We start from the raw sequence: 17,247 nt of genomic DNA on the forward strand, positions 1-17,247 counted from the left end.
GCCTCTTGGCTGGAGAGAGAAGAGTCAGGATATCAAAGCCCAATTTTGTTTCACAGCAAACAGGTTGCTGCTAAAGGTGTCTGGCAGCAGCGTTTTTCATTCTCCCCCGTAAAAGAAACCTATGATTTTGCAAATCAGAAGCGATAATTGCCAGCAAACAATTGTTAGGCCAACAGCTAAATTGTAGGGTCAATTTAAAATATGTGGTTGTTGGCAAATCTCAGTATAAATCAAGATAAAATCCAATGACTACCATCAGATTCAGTCTGCAGCTTAAAGGGAAGGTACCGCGTTTGTAGATCATTAATAAATCACTGTAATGTAGCATAACATGCTGCTATAACCAAGTTTTAAATGCATGTGAAACAGATTTTGTGTGTTATATGAGTTTAAAGAAGGCACTGGGGGCTGACATCTTGGTTTCACAGCAGTTCACGACACTATCAGTGTCATTTTACGGCACCCCATGGACATAGGAGATAATAGACCGCCGCAGACCCTATCTCTTAACATTGCAGCAGCATTAGCAGTGAGCTGGGCACGCCTCTGTGGGCTGCACAATTCACTGCTGTAGGTGTGACTGGCTGCCATTTTATTATAGCCCAGTGCTATCTGCCGAGCTCCACACTTACTCTCTATCGCAGGAGAGAAGCTGCTCCATACATACACACCACATGTCTTCACTTTTCCTCCAGTCCACCATGCTGCGGAGCCCACTGTGTTCTGCTCTTTTGTAAACTCTGTAGCTGTGTTTCTCATGCAGTAACTGCTGGTGATAGCAGATCACAGGGCAGTCACACACAAAATGGCCCTGCCCTGTGATGCTGCTCTTCATTCTGCCCCAGGGATATTAGACCACCCAAAAGGGGAGGGAAATGGTGATGTCAGCAGTTACTGCCCCAATTTTCCAGCTAACAGTAAAGCTGGTAAGTCTTACTATAGCTGCTTGAGGTCTAAAACGGAAAATGCTCCCCCTAGTGGTCAATATATATATTTGTAAGAAAATATATATTTTTCATATAGAAATGTTTGCAAACAGTGCAAACATTGTATTAATACATTTTACTTACTATTTTAAGCTTAATTTCACAAAAAAACAAACTACAAAAAAACTGGTGGCACCTTCCCTATAAAAACTAATTTTATTATTAACAAAGTTAAAGTATTCTATTTAGAAAAGCTTTTGTCTTAGGCCTTTAGAATATATAATCCATCTACAGCATGTGACTATACTGGTAATTCCTTAAAATAAATACGGTAGCTAAAATGAAATATTGAGCTGTTTATATTGGAGATAATAGGATTCTTTATTCAGTGCCAGAGTGATGCAACAATTGGAGGGGGATCTTGCCTTCGATCTCTTTTTAAGCTGGATTACAACCCTTCTTCTACAAACCATTACATTAAATACCTGGCAATTAAAACCCTAAAGATGATGTTAAGTAAACACAGAGCTGTTGAAAAGCACAAATCAACATAGGAACCATAGAAGTTACTAATTAACAAAATATATTGCAGTCAATGGTGTTATTAAAACCTCCATGTGACTCTATAATTAGGTAGATAATTACAACCAAGAAGATAATACACCTGATTTAGCACCTCATACTGTGCATGGTATTATGAAAACCCATTGATTATCTCTGGTAGTCCTATGTAGACTGAATGAAGTGAGCATGCTCAACCTCTGCTCCATTCACACAGGGGTCTTTAAAGTGCTGTTTTTAGGATTAGTGGGGATAACAGCAGTCAGACACCCAACGATCGGGAAGTTACCTTCAAAAGATACTTTCTATCTTATAGATGGATATTAATCCAATACTTGGAACATACGGTACTCTCTAACCATACCAAGGGGTCACTGCTGTGGCAACTGATTGGCAATGTCACAAAAACAGATGGACACAGAGCTCGTCTATGTAGAGTACATCACTCTGTGTTTGCACAAACATATGACTGCTGCAGCTAATCAGTGGCAGCAGAGGTCAAAAGACCGTCCCATCTGGAAAAGAAACCACACACATCTGACAGTATTAGGAGAGGAGCGCTGGGGGATCGGTAGGAGGAGCACTCGGGGATCGGTAGGAGAGGAGCACTCGGGGATCGGTAGGAGAGGAGCACTCGGGGATCGGTAGGAGAGGAGCGCTGAGGGATAGGTAGGAGAGGAGCGCTGAGGGATAGGTAGGAGAGGAACACTCGGGGATCGGTAGGAGAGGAGCGCTGGGGGATCGGTAGGAGAGGAGCACTCGGGGATCGGTAGGAGAGGAGCTCTGAGGGATCGGTAGGAGAGGAGCGCTGAGGGATCGGTAGGAGAGGAGTGCTTGGGGATCGGTAAGAGAGGAACACTCGGGGATCGGTCGGAGAGGAGCGCTGGGGGATCGGTCGGAGAGGAGCGCTGGGGGATCGGTAGGAGAGGAGCACTCGGGGATCGGTAGGAGAGGAGCACTCGGGGATCGGTAGGAGAGGAGCACTCGGGGATCGGTAGGAGAGGAGCGCTGAGGGATCGGTAGGAGAGGAGTGCTTGGGGATCGGTAGGAGAAGAGCTCTGAGGGATCGGTAGGAGAGGAACACTCGGGGATCGGTAGGAGAGGAGCGCTGGGGGATCGGTAGGAGAGGAGCACTCGGGGATCGGTAAGAGAGGAGCACTCGGGGATCGGTAAGAGAGGAGCACTCGGGGATCGGTAGGAGAGGAGCACTCGGGGATCGGTAGGAGAGGAGCACTCGGGGATCGGTAGGAGAGGAGCACTCGGGGATCGGTAGGAGAGGAGCACTCGGGGATCGGTAGGAGGAGCACTCGGGGATCGGTAGGAGAGGAACACTCGGGGATCGGTCGGAGAGGAGCGCTGGGGGATCGGTAGGAGAGGAGCACTCGGGGATCGGTAGGAGAGGAGCACTCGGGGATCGGTAGGAGAGGAGCACTCGGGGATCGGTAGGAGAGGAGCGCTGAGGGATCGGTAGGAGAGGATTGCTTGGGGATCGGTAGGAGAAGAGCTCTGAGGGATCGGTAGGAGAGGAACACTCGGGGATCAGTAGGAGAGGAGCGCTGGGGGATCGGTAGGAGAGGAGCACTCGGGGATCGGTAAGAGAGGAGCACTCGGGGATCGGTAGGAGAGGAGCACTCGGGGATCGGTAGGAGAGGAGCACTCGGGGATCGGTAGGAGAGGAGCACTCGGGGATCGGTAGGAGAGGAGCACTCGGGGATCGGTAGGAGAGGAGCACTCGGGGATCGGTAGGAGAGGAGCGCTGAGGGATCGGTAGGAGAGGAGCGCTGAGGGATCGGTAGGAGAGGAGTGCTTGGGGATTGGTAGGAGAGGAGCGCTGGGGGATCGGTAACAGATTATGCTTTTTATTGGCAATGTTGCATGCTTTAAAAGAAATAACACACAAAGTGGTGGAAATTCCTTTAAAATGCAAAATCAGACGTAGACAGGTCCATTTTCCTATTAGTATACAAGACAAGAATACTCATTTGAAGTGAGTTTGGGGGGTCAAACTTTATTAACCCTTCATGGGCTTCACGAGAACTAAAGCAATGTGAAAGGAAAAAATGAACATTTTTTTATCACAAAAAAATTAAGTTGGGACCAAACTTTATTTTCACAAGGTTATCAGAAGAAAATGGACCACAAAATTGTTGTGCAATTTCTTCTGAGTACGGTGATACCCCGTATGTGGGGGAAAGCCACTATTTGGGCGCATGGCAGGGCTCAGAAGGGAGGGAGCACCGTTAGTGGAAACCCCCTAATTCTAACTCCAGCCCTAAACCCAACACACCCCTAACCCTAATCCCAACCCTAACTCCAACACCACCCTAACCCCAACACCACGACCCAAACCCTAACACAACCCTAACCCTAGCGGAAAAAAAATACATTCTTTTTTTTTATTATTATTTTTACTAACTAAGGGGGTGTTAAAGGGGGTTTGATTTACTTTTTTTTTTTTTTTTATCTTAATCACTGTGATAGACCATATCACAGTGATTAAAATCAACCAATACGAAAAAATCTCCTAGTCTTGACGGGTGCAGGCCTGCAGATCTTGGCGGGCGCACTGTGCATGCGCCCGCCATTTTTTTACTGGATGAAGACATCGGGGGATGCAGGAGGTACTCGGGGGGCTCGAGGGACTCCATTTCCCTCTCCTCTGATGTGCTAATCATATCAGAGGAGAAATAAATGGGAAATTGGACTTTTTTTCCCAAGATCGCAACACTGGGGATGGTAAAAACCAACCTGAATCATGCTCTCCGGGGCCTCAGCCGAGACCCCGTAGAGTTTCCGACGCTGGGGGGGGAGCAATAGCCTAATTTCTCACCGCTGAGGAATAAGAACACTTAACTGTCGCCGTTAAAAGGAGTATCGGAGTTCGTTAAGGGGTTAAGATAAAACAGTTGCAGATATCGCTATGGCATCTCCTCTGTCAGAGCTCTGCAAAAAAGATGCTGCTTAGGCCGGGATCACACATGCGAGAAATACGTTCGAGTCTCGGATGGTAATACCCGGCATTGCCGCCGTCTCTCTGGAGCAGGGCGTGCGGCCGAATGTATTGCTATGTGGCCGCACTCTCCGCTTCTGAGTGACAGTGGCAATGCCGGGTATTACCATGCGACACTCGGACGTATTTCTCGCAAGTGTGATCCCAGCCTTAATAGGATAAACACCAGAAAGTAGTTGCACTCAACGCTTACGTGCAGTCATTCCTTTATTATTCTAAATTGGTACAGGAGTTCATTGTAGAGACACACGCCCAGTTTGTGCGTCCCTACAATGTAGTCCTGTACCATTTGTGAATAATAAAGAAATAATCTTTATACCGCATTCACAATTACTGATGAATGTATGCACTTCATACAGCTGATCCTCGTGTGTGGCTTTTATCCTAAGCTGGATGCTTAAAGGGAACCTGACACCCCCCCAGGGCCTATTAAAGTAAAAGAGCCACCTTCAGCAGCACTAATGACTATTATAAAATTTCCCGCCATACCTCTATTGAGCCAGGGAGGTGTGTTTTCTCACCCTGACTCAACCGCCTCGCAGCCATCCATCATTCCCCTCCTCTTATCATAACACACTGCGGGGCCGGATCTGGGGCCTCCGCTACACGCAGGCGCGATATCCTTACATCACCCGATGTAAGATCCCAGGCAGCGCGCACGGCGCATGCCCGAGAACTGATTGCAGAGCACAGGCGCCGGTTACATCACGAGAAAGAGGAGGCGGCGGCCGGAGGCCAGTGGGGGATGATGGACGGCTGCGAAGCGGTTGAGTCAGGGGGAGAATATATACCTCCCTGGCTCAAAAGAGGTATTGCGGGAAATTTATAATAGTCATTATTTCAGCGTTCCTAGGGATAATAAACAAAAGGGCCACCTTCACAGAATGCAGTCTTAGTGCTGCTGAAGGTGGCTCTTTTACTTTAATAGGCCCTGGGGGGGTGACAGGTATTCAAAGCAGTTCGGACTTCTTAAAGGGAACATGTCACCAGAAAAATGCTATTAACCTTCAGAAATTGGATTAATCTGCAGGTTAATAGTGTTACTAACCTGTTTCGATGCCCACACTTAGGGCTCATTTCCACATGCGAGGCACACGTCCGTATCTCGCATGTGGAAACCAAGCTGTGGAGCCGGCACTCCAGAGCGGAGCGTGCGGCCGCATAGGAACACATGGAGCTGCACAGCTCCGCTCCAAAGTGCCGGCGCCAGAGCTTGGTTTCCACATGCGAGATACGGACGTGTGCCTCGCATGTGGAAATGAGCCCTTAGGCGAATGCTGCGGGGAGAAAATGAACTTCATTCTCCCCAGCAGTGTTCTGGTTTCAGTCACGGCTCTTGAATATACAAAGCGGCAGCTGTAACCATGCCCCCGGCCAGCTGTGTGCCCTAGAACGGTGGTCATGTATGCGATATGCATACTCCCAGGCAGAACCAGACCAGTGGCGTGGCCTCGCTCAATACATTTATATGGAGACCTCGCTTGTTACACTCCACAATGAGAAACGGTACCACTTAGATCCCAGTCTTAAGTCTCTCACCTTCTCGCCAAATCAGATCTCATACTGGCGAGGGACAATACCACATGAAATAGGTGAACGTCAAAGCAGGGGAAGACGTCAGATGGTTAGCTGGTTATGACTATATGTAGTAATCGTATATCAAGTTTGAGACGGTCAGGCAAAAGACAGTCTTGAAGGAAGCAAAAAGTATACAGCCAGAAGCATGGTCAGAACCAAGTAGCAACACGCACTATCAAAAAACATAACCAGGCAGTCTAAGCGAATAAATGGCATAGATATGAGTGATTAACAAATGTAAATAAAGCACTCTGATCAATGAATCTGGAGATTCGACCTTCTAGCCAGAGAACATATGTGTACACAGACAGAATGGGTGATTGTTCACATTACGCACATGTTGCATAGCATCCCAATCAAAGTCTCTACTGTAGTGGAGGTGGCAGAAACAATGCATGGATATTGCAGTATATGTCCATGTTTATTTACCTCGCTCCTCTTCAGGGCTGCCACTTTGTTCCCATGTATAGTCGTGACCAAAATTTTTTAAGACAAACACAGATTTTGGTTTTCACAAGTTATTCTGTTTCAATTTTTATAGCCGCAATTAGCATTAAAGGGAAACTCGACCGGACCAGGTGAGTATAATAAAAGGTCTTTTTCTTGTCTTGTAGGTCAGGTTGGGGACAGATATACAGCATTATAGAATACTGTATATCAGGCCTGAAAGGTGGTGGCCGTATCTCATATCAGCCAAACCTAGTGACAGAAAAAACTGATTAAGGCTATGTGCACACTTTGTGGATTTTGCTGTGGATCCGCAGTGGAAGGGCCACTGCGGATTCGCAGCAGTTTTCCCTGAGTTTACAGTACCATGTAAACCTATGGAAAACAAAATCTGCAGTGCACATGCTGCGGAAAAAAATGCACGGAAACGCTGCGTTGTTTATTCCGAAGCATGTCAATTCTTTGTGCAGATTCCGCAGCGGTTTACACCTGCTCCACAATAGGAATCCGCAGGTGTTGAACCGCAGGTGGAATCCGCACAAAAACTGCGGTAATTCCGAAGGAAATCCGCAGTGCGGTTTACCTGCAAATTTACCAAAATTAGTCCGGAAAAATCCGCAACACTTTCCGCAACGTGTGCACATACCCTTAAGAGAACCTATTTAATCTGAGAACAGCATAATGTAGGGGCAGAAACCTTTAATTCCAGTGATGTGTCACTTACTGGTCTACTTCTTGTAGTCTAGCTAAAATCAGTTATCATCACCAGAAGATTATCACTAGAGGATGAGTAATGGTTATGTAGCCCCCCATATGAATGAGTTCTGTATAACCCCGCCCCCAGCAATGATTGGCAGCTTTCTGCTTATTCACAGTATACACAGAAAGCTGCCAATCAATGGTGTGGGCGGGGTTATGCAGAGCGCAGATTTGAGCGACGTCGGCGCAACCCCGGGAACATCATTCAAAATGAAGGCGACAACTGTGACTGAACAAAATGAAGCACACCCCTATAACTAAATGAACAGGTACGATCTAACTATATAAGGTGCTTTTAGCACATGATTACAGCGCCGTTTTAAAAACGTGTTAGTGATGAACATTGCATCGCCAACAATGCACTGGGGATAGTTTAGATGCTAAAAATGACATGACAGGATCCATTTAACTACCTGTTCGTGTTAAAGCAGCAATGGAGGATAGACAAAGTATATTTTTTTCTTTCAGTCTACTTAAAAAAAAACAAAAAAAAAACAAAACAGGAGGTAGAAAACCCAATTTAATATAATAATGCAAACAGTTTTGTATGCACTACTGCAAATTAACAATTTATGACCTGACACACGGAATTCAATAAACAAGAATACATGTATAAATTATGTATTAATGCCAGTTTAACCAGAATCATGCTTTATTGTTATGTACATGGAAAGAAGTATGAAGTCTGTTAACATCTTGTATGGATAGCACAAGGACAAGAGCAACAAAGTAGCAGTGAGGTACAATCAGCATCAGTAACCTGTCATGCTGAGCCGTGCTGTATGCATTGGGCCCCCCTGAAATGTTCCTAGGAATGCAGCCCAGCTTCCTCCATGCCTCAGGCCTAATTCCTCTGAGCTAGGAGTATAGACAGGGAGGAACCTAAAGGAAACACTCCACACCCAGGACTCCTGTGCTTACCTTCCTGGGTTAGTTGTGCTTTCTCTCTCAAGCTCAGCTAACCTGCTTAACGTAAAGGGAACTTACAGTCCTTACATGGTCTTTCACTTGCTCCTTTTATATTCCTCCATTATAGGTAGCCAGATCCATCTGCTTTCCTATATTATATTGAACCATCAGAGTAAGCGTCTTTTTACATGTGAAGAGAGGTCGCACTTCTCCTCTTAGTATTCTTGAAGAGTATTTTTAGCCAAGCAGGAACAATTGCCATTTAAACATGAAAATATTAATATACCTTAACAATGAACGGAAGTTATCCTAAACCAAAATTACACCGTACACTAACAATTAGAAAGGGTCCAGTAAGAGCCAATGTTCATGATGATCCAAAGTAGTGCGGTCACTGCTGTATACAATCTCATACAGTGGTACAGAAGCAGGCGGAGCGCTCCCAGAATCTAGGGGCCACTGGACTCTAGCAAACATCCCCATATCATTCTGTATACAGTCATATCATCACTTCCATCACAAAATGTAGAGAAACATCACTTCAATATGCCAGCATGCTCTGATTAGTGGGGGGTCAGCTGTCAGACGCCCCAACCTTTGAATTAGGTGTTCACAGTTCGAAAATTCCATTAAAAGGGGTAGTAGCAAATTTCAAAGTTTTCCCCTATACTTGCAATAGGGGAAAATTTTATGATCGGTGCGGTCCAACTGATGGGAACCTCACTGACCCTAAGAACTGGGGCCCTGTAGAGCCTGTGTGAGTGGAGAAATGGTTGACTATGCCAAGCTATTCAATCTCTATAGGACTGCTAGAAATATCCGAGTGCTGCACAGTGTCTGCGGCACTCCCATTAAAACTGAGTAAAGTAGTAACAACCACTCCACTTATGTCTATGGGACTACCAGAGTTAGCGAGTGCTGTTCTTGGCTATTTTGGGTAGTCCTATAGCCAACGAATGTTGGGGAGGTTGAGCATGCTACAGAGCTCTGTTTTTGGGATCGCTGAGGGTCCCAACAATCGGACCTTCAGTGATCAAAAAGTTAGCCTTTATCCTTTGGTAACTACTATTTGAATGAATTTGCTCATTTTTTCACCATCCTGTCGACCTTTCCATTGTCCGTTATTCCCTCGGATTATCACTGCGTAATGTATGTCTGTACTACTCAGGCTCTGGGAACAGTCTGCTGTGCAAAGTCAAACGTTTCTCCTGCACATCATGTCACTGTCCGACAGTGAGATTTACCACTATGTAGTAAGTTCAGGTAGTGCTAACTAGTGGAAGAAACAACTTCTAGATATTTTGAAAACAAAACACACTAATACAGACACCAGGCCTGCATTTATGGTGTGAGGGGGCTGGGACGATGCAAGTTCTTAACGAATTACGACCTGCCCGCTCTCTTCAGGAGAGATGTCAGCCCGTAGGCACTGTAACCCGCCCCCTCACAGTGTTTCAAAGAGCAGGAGATAAAGCAAGATCTAATGAGGGATTTGGCTTCTCCCACCAGTCTATCATATTAGTAGATGAAGCGAGCAGGAGAGCAGAAGCTGGGGTAGGATTCCAGGTATCAAGACGCACTGTGCTAGGCCACAGAAATAAGTGGATCCTCTGTGGCCGGCCACTTCGATGTGCTGAAGTCTGATGTGTAGTATTAATCATGTGGCGTGATCTCTGAACCCTTACAAGGAGTGATGATTGGTTTGTATAGCCCATATGTCACAGGGAGCATTTCCTCTATTCTATGGGTCTAGTGCGGGAGGCACAACTTGTTATTGTCATAGACGTGCCAGATGATCATCTAACAGTACACTACGACAGAAGTCCTACAGTAGTGGGAACTCGGCCTCTGGGCGCTCCAAACAGTAATGCCCCCACTACTCCACCTCTTATGTACTGCAGAGTGCAAGCACACTTTTAATTTCAGCGGTGGGGTCCCCTTGCTAACACACTGTGCTTCCTTCACTTCTGCATTTGGAGCAAGCACTCACTATGTTTGGTGGCCCTGCTGCCACTGATTTCACTCTCTACATAACAAAATGTGAAATCCATGGTGGACATGCTGCAGATGGCAAATCCACAGTACTGCAGTCGTGGTGTAAAACTGTACCTGACTGATGTCTGTGACACACTTTAACATGTCACACAGCTCATGATAAATGTTTCTAAAACTAACAACCCTCTTAGAAACAGGTTCCACCGCTATGCCCGCTCTGTCCGGTTATACACATGCTTCACTTTGTAAGACAACCTTTTGTCTTCAGACATTGATAGGCCCTATTGCAGTAACTGACAAACCACACTCTTTTCTCACCCCTTTCAGAAGACTCGGGCAAATTACAAAAAGAAAAAAAAACTTAGATAGCAACAGTAATTATAATTTTTCTGTACTGTCATAAGTCATTAATACATATGAAAATAAGAAACTTCGTAACATATGTAGCTCTTTCTCCTCTTTCACTGTCAATTCATGGATAAGATCTGTAAAATCTGTATGCAGTGAACACAGAGTTTCCTATAATTGAAATAAGCTTTTAATGTTCTATGGAGAAGGGGAGAGGTTACAGTTCTCCTTAGGACTTTATGAGCACCAATGGTCATCTTCTACCGCAGTAATGGGAAAGTCTCTTCACTGAACACACATTTTACCTGTGAACTGATGCGAATTCTCTCTTCAGAGAGGAAGAGGACTAGAACTCTAGTGACACCTATTAGAGGTAGCAATCCTAAAAGTCAATGTCGACCCTTTAAAGAGCCTTGTCACATGACTTAGGATAATAGCCAAACCAGAATTTCAATTTGCAGACATTGTGTTTTGGGGTACTGCCCCTCGTCAGTGCAGTGTGTGAGATCTGGTTTGGATGTGTGACAGGCGTCTGACCGGGATCCAAGAAGTATCGTTTCTCCTTGCGGAAAGTGATATGTTAAGCATGTCGAGATAAGGAGACTTAAAGCTGCAATGCTCCTCTGGGAAATATGCAAATTGTCTCTTCAGAGAGGAAGAGGACTAGAACTCTAGTGCCATCTATTAGAAGTAGTAATCCTAAAAGTCAATGTTGACCCTTTAACAAGCCGGTTTTGGCCTTTATCCTGAGTCATGTGACAAGGCTCGCTAAAGGGTCAACAATGACTTTTAGGATTGCTACTTCTAATAGGTGGCACTAGAGTTCTAGTCCTCTTCCTCTCTGAAGAGACAATTTGCATATTTCCCAGAAAAGCATTGCAGCTTTAAGTCTCCTCATCTCAGCATGCTTAACATGTCACTCTCCGCAAGGAAAAATGATACTTCTTGGATACATGTGAATTGAGAATTTTAAGAATGATCGATCAGCCCAGAAGGAGAAAAAAGCTGATTTCTCTGATAAAATATATTACATTTCGCATCTTCATGTGTAATATTGATTAATGAGAGAAAAAATTTAAAACAACGGTTACTCTTTACCTGTTTAATAAACATGGTGCTAATTTTCAACATGTCAATGAATTGGCACAATTATTGTTAATTTAGGGCAATCTAGACATATCCTATGAGAAGTACACAATATATTGCATGATACAAAGCAGAAACATTGATGCAATTTGCTTATTTTTAAAGTCTTTCTTTAGATTAAATGTCTTACCCCAAAATGTGTCCAGGCTGTCTGTACACCTCACTTCTATAGAAGGTGTTCTGGATCCACACGGTGTCTGTTATGCATGGCATTGAGTTGGCTGTAGGCTCCTTTGGCAGGAGCGTCTGTTTTCAGTAGATGTTCACTTAAATATTTGTGGGATATCTTGTGGAATGTTTTTCATAAGCCATTGTTCATACACTTCAGAAGATAATGGCAAAGAACTTCAGTAATTCTCTTCTATTACAGAGACACAAACCTAAAAAGAAAATCAGAGGATAAAACAAATACAGCGAGAAAGGCTTCCTTATACTACACAAGCCATCACCATACTGAGCACAGGAACATTCTCCAAGCATATAAAAGAACATTCATTACTCTGACATGAGGATGTATGACAATGTCTAGTGGTTATAGGTTAATAGTCATGTTGTGTGTTGAGATCACTCCCTTTACTCATACCACCAACTCAGCCTTCTAAAGAAAATCTGGATCTTCCCTCCCGTCCCACAACTATGCACTTCAGTTTCTGATGTTACTGAGGCGCACTGTATGAAGTAATAGGTAAAATAAATAATACAATAGAAAAAATAAGAAATGTAGAAAAAAAAACCTGAAAAAAGAACAATAAGATCACAGCAGTTATCGGAGTGGCGTTTCTCCAAGGTTCTGCAGCCAGTTGCATGGTCAATAAACTTCAATGGTGAACATTGCATAGGGTGTCAACACAAACCAATGAGTTTAATAATAGAAGAAACATATGCATAGAAACATCAAAACTACTTTGATATTGCATAAAAAAAGGCAAAAAAAAAAAAAAAACAGAACCGCTGCTCTGTTCTTTTATCATTCCCCCTTAAAATGTTAATGTATCTCGAAATGGTACCAGTAAAAAAAAAAACTAATCCATCAAAAAAGCCACCAAAGAGACACCAATTAGGAGTACTTTTGGTTTCACAAAAGAAATGTTTATTTACTGGCAAAACATTTTTTCAGTATTTTTTCATTCTCTGACTTTTTTATATTTGTATTTAGTATGTTAGTACATAGTAAGATTCAGTCACTGTCTGGTGGCATCATTTCACCCGCACTCTGCTTTATTTGTAAGGTTGGTCTTGTTATATAGGATCTTGTTCTACACTATGATGGCGGTACGTATGTGAGGATCTCTGCTCCTAGTGTAGTGACTGCAGACGGTCACACACAGATTTATACACCCCACAGTGCTCGTGTAAACCCAAGGCCTGTAGACTGCGGAGGCAGTTCATCTGACACATGGCACAACTGGTCATTTTTAATTGATAATGATTTTGTGCAGGACAAAACAAATGTCTTGGGGACCATGCCCCTGATCGTCATACACCCTAGCAACACCCCTTCCGTAATTGTTACAGTCACCAATTACTATGCTTACATCAGGATATGACAGAATGCCTCATCATAAACACAATGGCATAGTGAAGCAGAAAATATAGGGCCCCTCAGCTTTCCCATCACATGCACATTGTTCTCACTGCATAACAGGCCGATTTTACAGTATTCATTCTATTATTACAGTTGAGAAAGGCAGGTGGTGATAATAGTGGACACAAATCACTTTGGGACGACGCAGTACACAAGGCACTACTGTGCTGAGCACAATGCAGAAATAAGGTGTCCTTATATTATGCTTAATGAGGATTGTACATGACAACACTATCAGACACTGATTCTTACAGAATCCCAGCCATTGTTACTTGTAATAAAAGGACATTGAATACAGCAGCTGTGATATAAGCTGCACAAAGCAATCAGTGAGAGGGTTACAATAAAAATGTATTCTAGAAATTCTCGTGTTTTTATTTTAGGTGAGCAAAAAGATTTGCAGTACATTGGCCCGGCGTTTGTGTCGATGCTCCATGGCAGCAGGTACAGGGTTCTGTATTGGCATACTAGCAGCCTGGGTGCCTCTGGCGTTTAGAAGGTCCATAGGGTATAAGTGTGCATACAGGCATAGCTGTCAATCACTAATAAGACCGTCAACTGGCCAAACATCAAAGAAAAAGTTGAAAAGATGAAAAAAAGTTATGCTGAGTCTTTTCTGACATTTCAATCTACTCAGCAGCCCCTGTCCCATACCATGCAGCCTGCACTTTCATGAAGACAGGTTCCCTTTAATGATTCATGCAGCTTGTATTGTGCAATATAATGACAGATCCGCTTTAAACTGCTCTGGTAAAATGAATGCTGAGCTTTGGGCGACAATGACGACTTTACTGTCAGCTGTGATAAATGAGCCAAGCCAATATTCTGATCAGAGTAAAGTAATTATACAATTAAAAATATATATCTTTATTAACATTCATAACCTACTGAAATGATAGATCCCCAGTTCACACAAAAACAAAAAAATATATAAGGATTATTAAATTACATGGCCAGTAACAAGGTCCCATCAACAGTATAACATATAAATAACTGTATCAGGCATCAGACAGTCTGCAGTTATTACATGGTAATATCAGAAACACAAATCAGCAGTAAATAAACCACAGATAAACGAAAATTACATACGCAGATCCCAGCCAAGATTAATTCAGAACTTTATCATCCCTCCATAATAAGACACTAGAAAAATATGTTACCCGAAGACATAGTAGTAAAACAGTGTGATTCCTCAACGGCAAATAATACCTCAACGCACGTCTTGTGACCTTCGTCACAAGTTGCAAAATTTGGGGTGCGCCAGCCCTTTTTAGACCGAGTAGAAGCGATCATTTAATGATTCATGCAGATGGGGGAAGCAGGCATGGCAACCTTTGCCAAAAGGAGCATGGCACATACCACCACTGACATTTGCACTTACTCTGAACACTTCCAGACCAGAGCACTCAAACCACCATCCATGTGCATACGCTCCTGATTGAGCACCTGGCACAATGAACCGACCCAAATAAGGCTACTTTCACACTAGCGTCGTGCACTGCATGTCGCAATGCGACGTTGCGGCGCACCGACGCAAACTGTGAAAGCGCTGCACAACGGTGGCAGCGGATGCAGTTTTACAACGCATCCGCTGCCCCATTGTGAGGTGCGGGGAGGCGGGGGCGGATTTCCGGCCGCGCATGAGCGGTCGGAAAAGACGGTAACGACGCACCAAAAAACGTTACATGTAACGTTTTTTGTTGGCGACGGTCCGACGCAACACAACGCAATCGTCGCACGACGGCTGCGACGTGTGGCAATGCGTCGCTTATGCAAGTCTATGGAGAGAAATCGCATCCTGCAAGCACTTTTGCAGGATGCGTTTTTTCTACAAAACGACGCATAGCGACGTGCAGTGCACGACGCTAGTGTGAAAGTAGCCTAATACACAAGCATGGACAGTATGTAACAGATCGATTAATTAACCATGTGATAAAGCCGGAGATAATTAATGCCTTACTATAGGGGTGGGGATCCTCAAGCCCAGGATTCGTTTACGGCCCTCGATGACCTTTTCTCCGGCCCCAGGGGCTGAATGCTTGAGCTGGTAGTTCTCGAGCTGGCAGTAGCATTTTGACAGCTGCTGTCCCTTTTACCCTTCACCTCTGGGCAATTTTACACTTTGGCATTTCTGTTTTTGCTCATCTTCTTCCCTAGAGCCATAGCTTTTTATTTTTCTATAAATATGGTGGTGATTGATTTTAGCATATAATGTACTAGAAAACGGGGGGAAAAAAATCCAATCATGGTGATATTGAAAATAAAAGTACATTATACAATTATTCTTTGGGGGGTTTTTCCCCAATGTTCACCAAATGCTAAAACTGACCTGCCAATATGATTCTCCAGGTCATTACGAGTTTGTAAATATCAAACATGTCTAGGTTCTTTTTTATTTAAGTGGTTGAAAAAAAATAATTTGTTAAAAAAAAAAAATTGAGTCATTTTCCGAAACCCGAAGAGTCTTCATTTTTCAGGATCTGGGGCTTGGGTGACGGCTTATTTTTTGTGAGCCGAGCTGATGTTTTATTGATACTATTTTGGTGTAGATACAATGTTTTGACAGCCCGTTATTCAATTTTAATACAATCTTGTGGCGACAATAAAAAAGGAATTCGGGAGTTTAGATTTTTTTTTCTCGTTACAACGTTTACCGATCAGAATACGGTAAATCTTTTTATACAGCTCTGGCAAAAATTAAGAGACCACTGCAAAATGTTCAGTTTGTCTGATTTTTCTCTTTATAGGTATAATTTTGAGCAAAATGTTGTTCTTTTATTCTATAAACTTCTGACATCATGTCTCCGAATTTCCAAGCAATACATTTTGTATTTTTTTTCTGACAAAGAAAAATGGTCAAAATGAAAAAAAAACCAGTGCTTTCAGACCTCAAATAATGCAAAAAAAAAAAAAAACAAGTTCATAATCATTTAGAAACAACAGTACTAATGTTTTAACTCAGGGAGAGTTCAGAAATCAATATTTTGTGGAATAACCATGATTTTTAATCACAGCTTCCATGCGTCTTGGCATGCTTTCCACCAGTCTTTCACACTGCTTCTGGTGCAAAAATGTAAGCAGTACTTCTTTGTTTGATGGTTTGTGACTATCCATCATCCTCTTGATTACATTCCAGAGGTTTTCAGTGGGGTTCAGGTCTGGAGATTGGGCTGCCCATGACAGGGTTTTCATGTGGTGGTCTCTTAATTTTTGCCAGAGCTGTATATGGATAAACTGTGTGATTCTGAAAGCGGAGATACCAAATATGTGTATTTTTTTAAATTGTTATATTTTGAAAGGGGAAGAAGAGGGGTGATTAATCCCCTTCACTCCTCAGCCTGTTTTTACCTTTATGACGAAGCCAAATTTTACAATTCTGACCACTGTCACTTTATGTGGTAATAACTCTGGAAAGCTTCAATTGATCCCATTCATTCTGAGACTGTTTTTCCGTACTATATTATAATTCATGATAGTGGTAAAATTTTATCGAGTTTATTTGTGAAAGATCGGAAATTTGGTGAAAATGTTAAAAATTTTGCAATTTTAAAACTTTACATTTTTATGCCCTTAAATCAGAGTTATATCACACAAAATAATTAATACATTTCCCATATGTCTACTTTTCATCAGCACAATTTTTGAAATAATTTTTTTGTTAGGAAGTTAAAAGGGTTAAAATGTTACCAGCGATTTCTCATTTTTCCAACAAAATTTACAAAACCATTTTTTTAGGGACCACATCACATTTGAAGTGACTGAGTGACATATGACAGAAAATACTCAAAACTGACATTCTAAAAACTGCATCCCTCAAGGTGCTCAAAACCACATTCAAGAAGTTTATACACCGTTCAGGAGCTTCACAGGAATTTTTGGAACGTGGAAGGAAAAAAAATGAACATTTAACTGTCACAAAAACTTTACTTTAGACCTCAAATTTTTTATTTTCGCAAGAGTAACAGAAAAAAATAAACCGAAAA

The 17,247-nt window shown here is 43.1% G+C and overlaps 1 protein-coding gene across 2 annotated transcripts in view; it reads right to left on the minus strand.

Moving 5' to 3' along the window:
* TNK2 (tyrosine kinase non receptor 2) overlaps positions 1-17,247 on the minus strand; it is a 350,655-nt gene that overhangs the window by 242,810 nt on the left and 90,598 nt on the right. For both annotated transcript variants that reach the window (XM_077290239.1, XM_077290240.1), the window contains exon 2: positions 11,810-12,059. The gene's annotated coding sequence lies outside the window, so the exon portion shown is untranslated. The remainder of the gene's footprint in view (positions 1-11,809; positions 12,060-17,247) is intronic.

This window comes from Ranitomeya variabilis, chromosome 2 (genome assembly GCF_051348905.1).
Source record: "Ranitomeya variabilis isolate aRanVar5 chromosome 2, aRanVar5.hap1, whole genome shotgun sequence".
Classification (NCBI taxonomy): Eukaryota; Metazoa; Chordata; class Amphibia; order Anura; family Dendrobatidae; genus Ranitomeya; species Ranitomeya variabilis.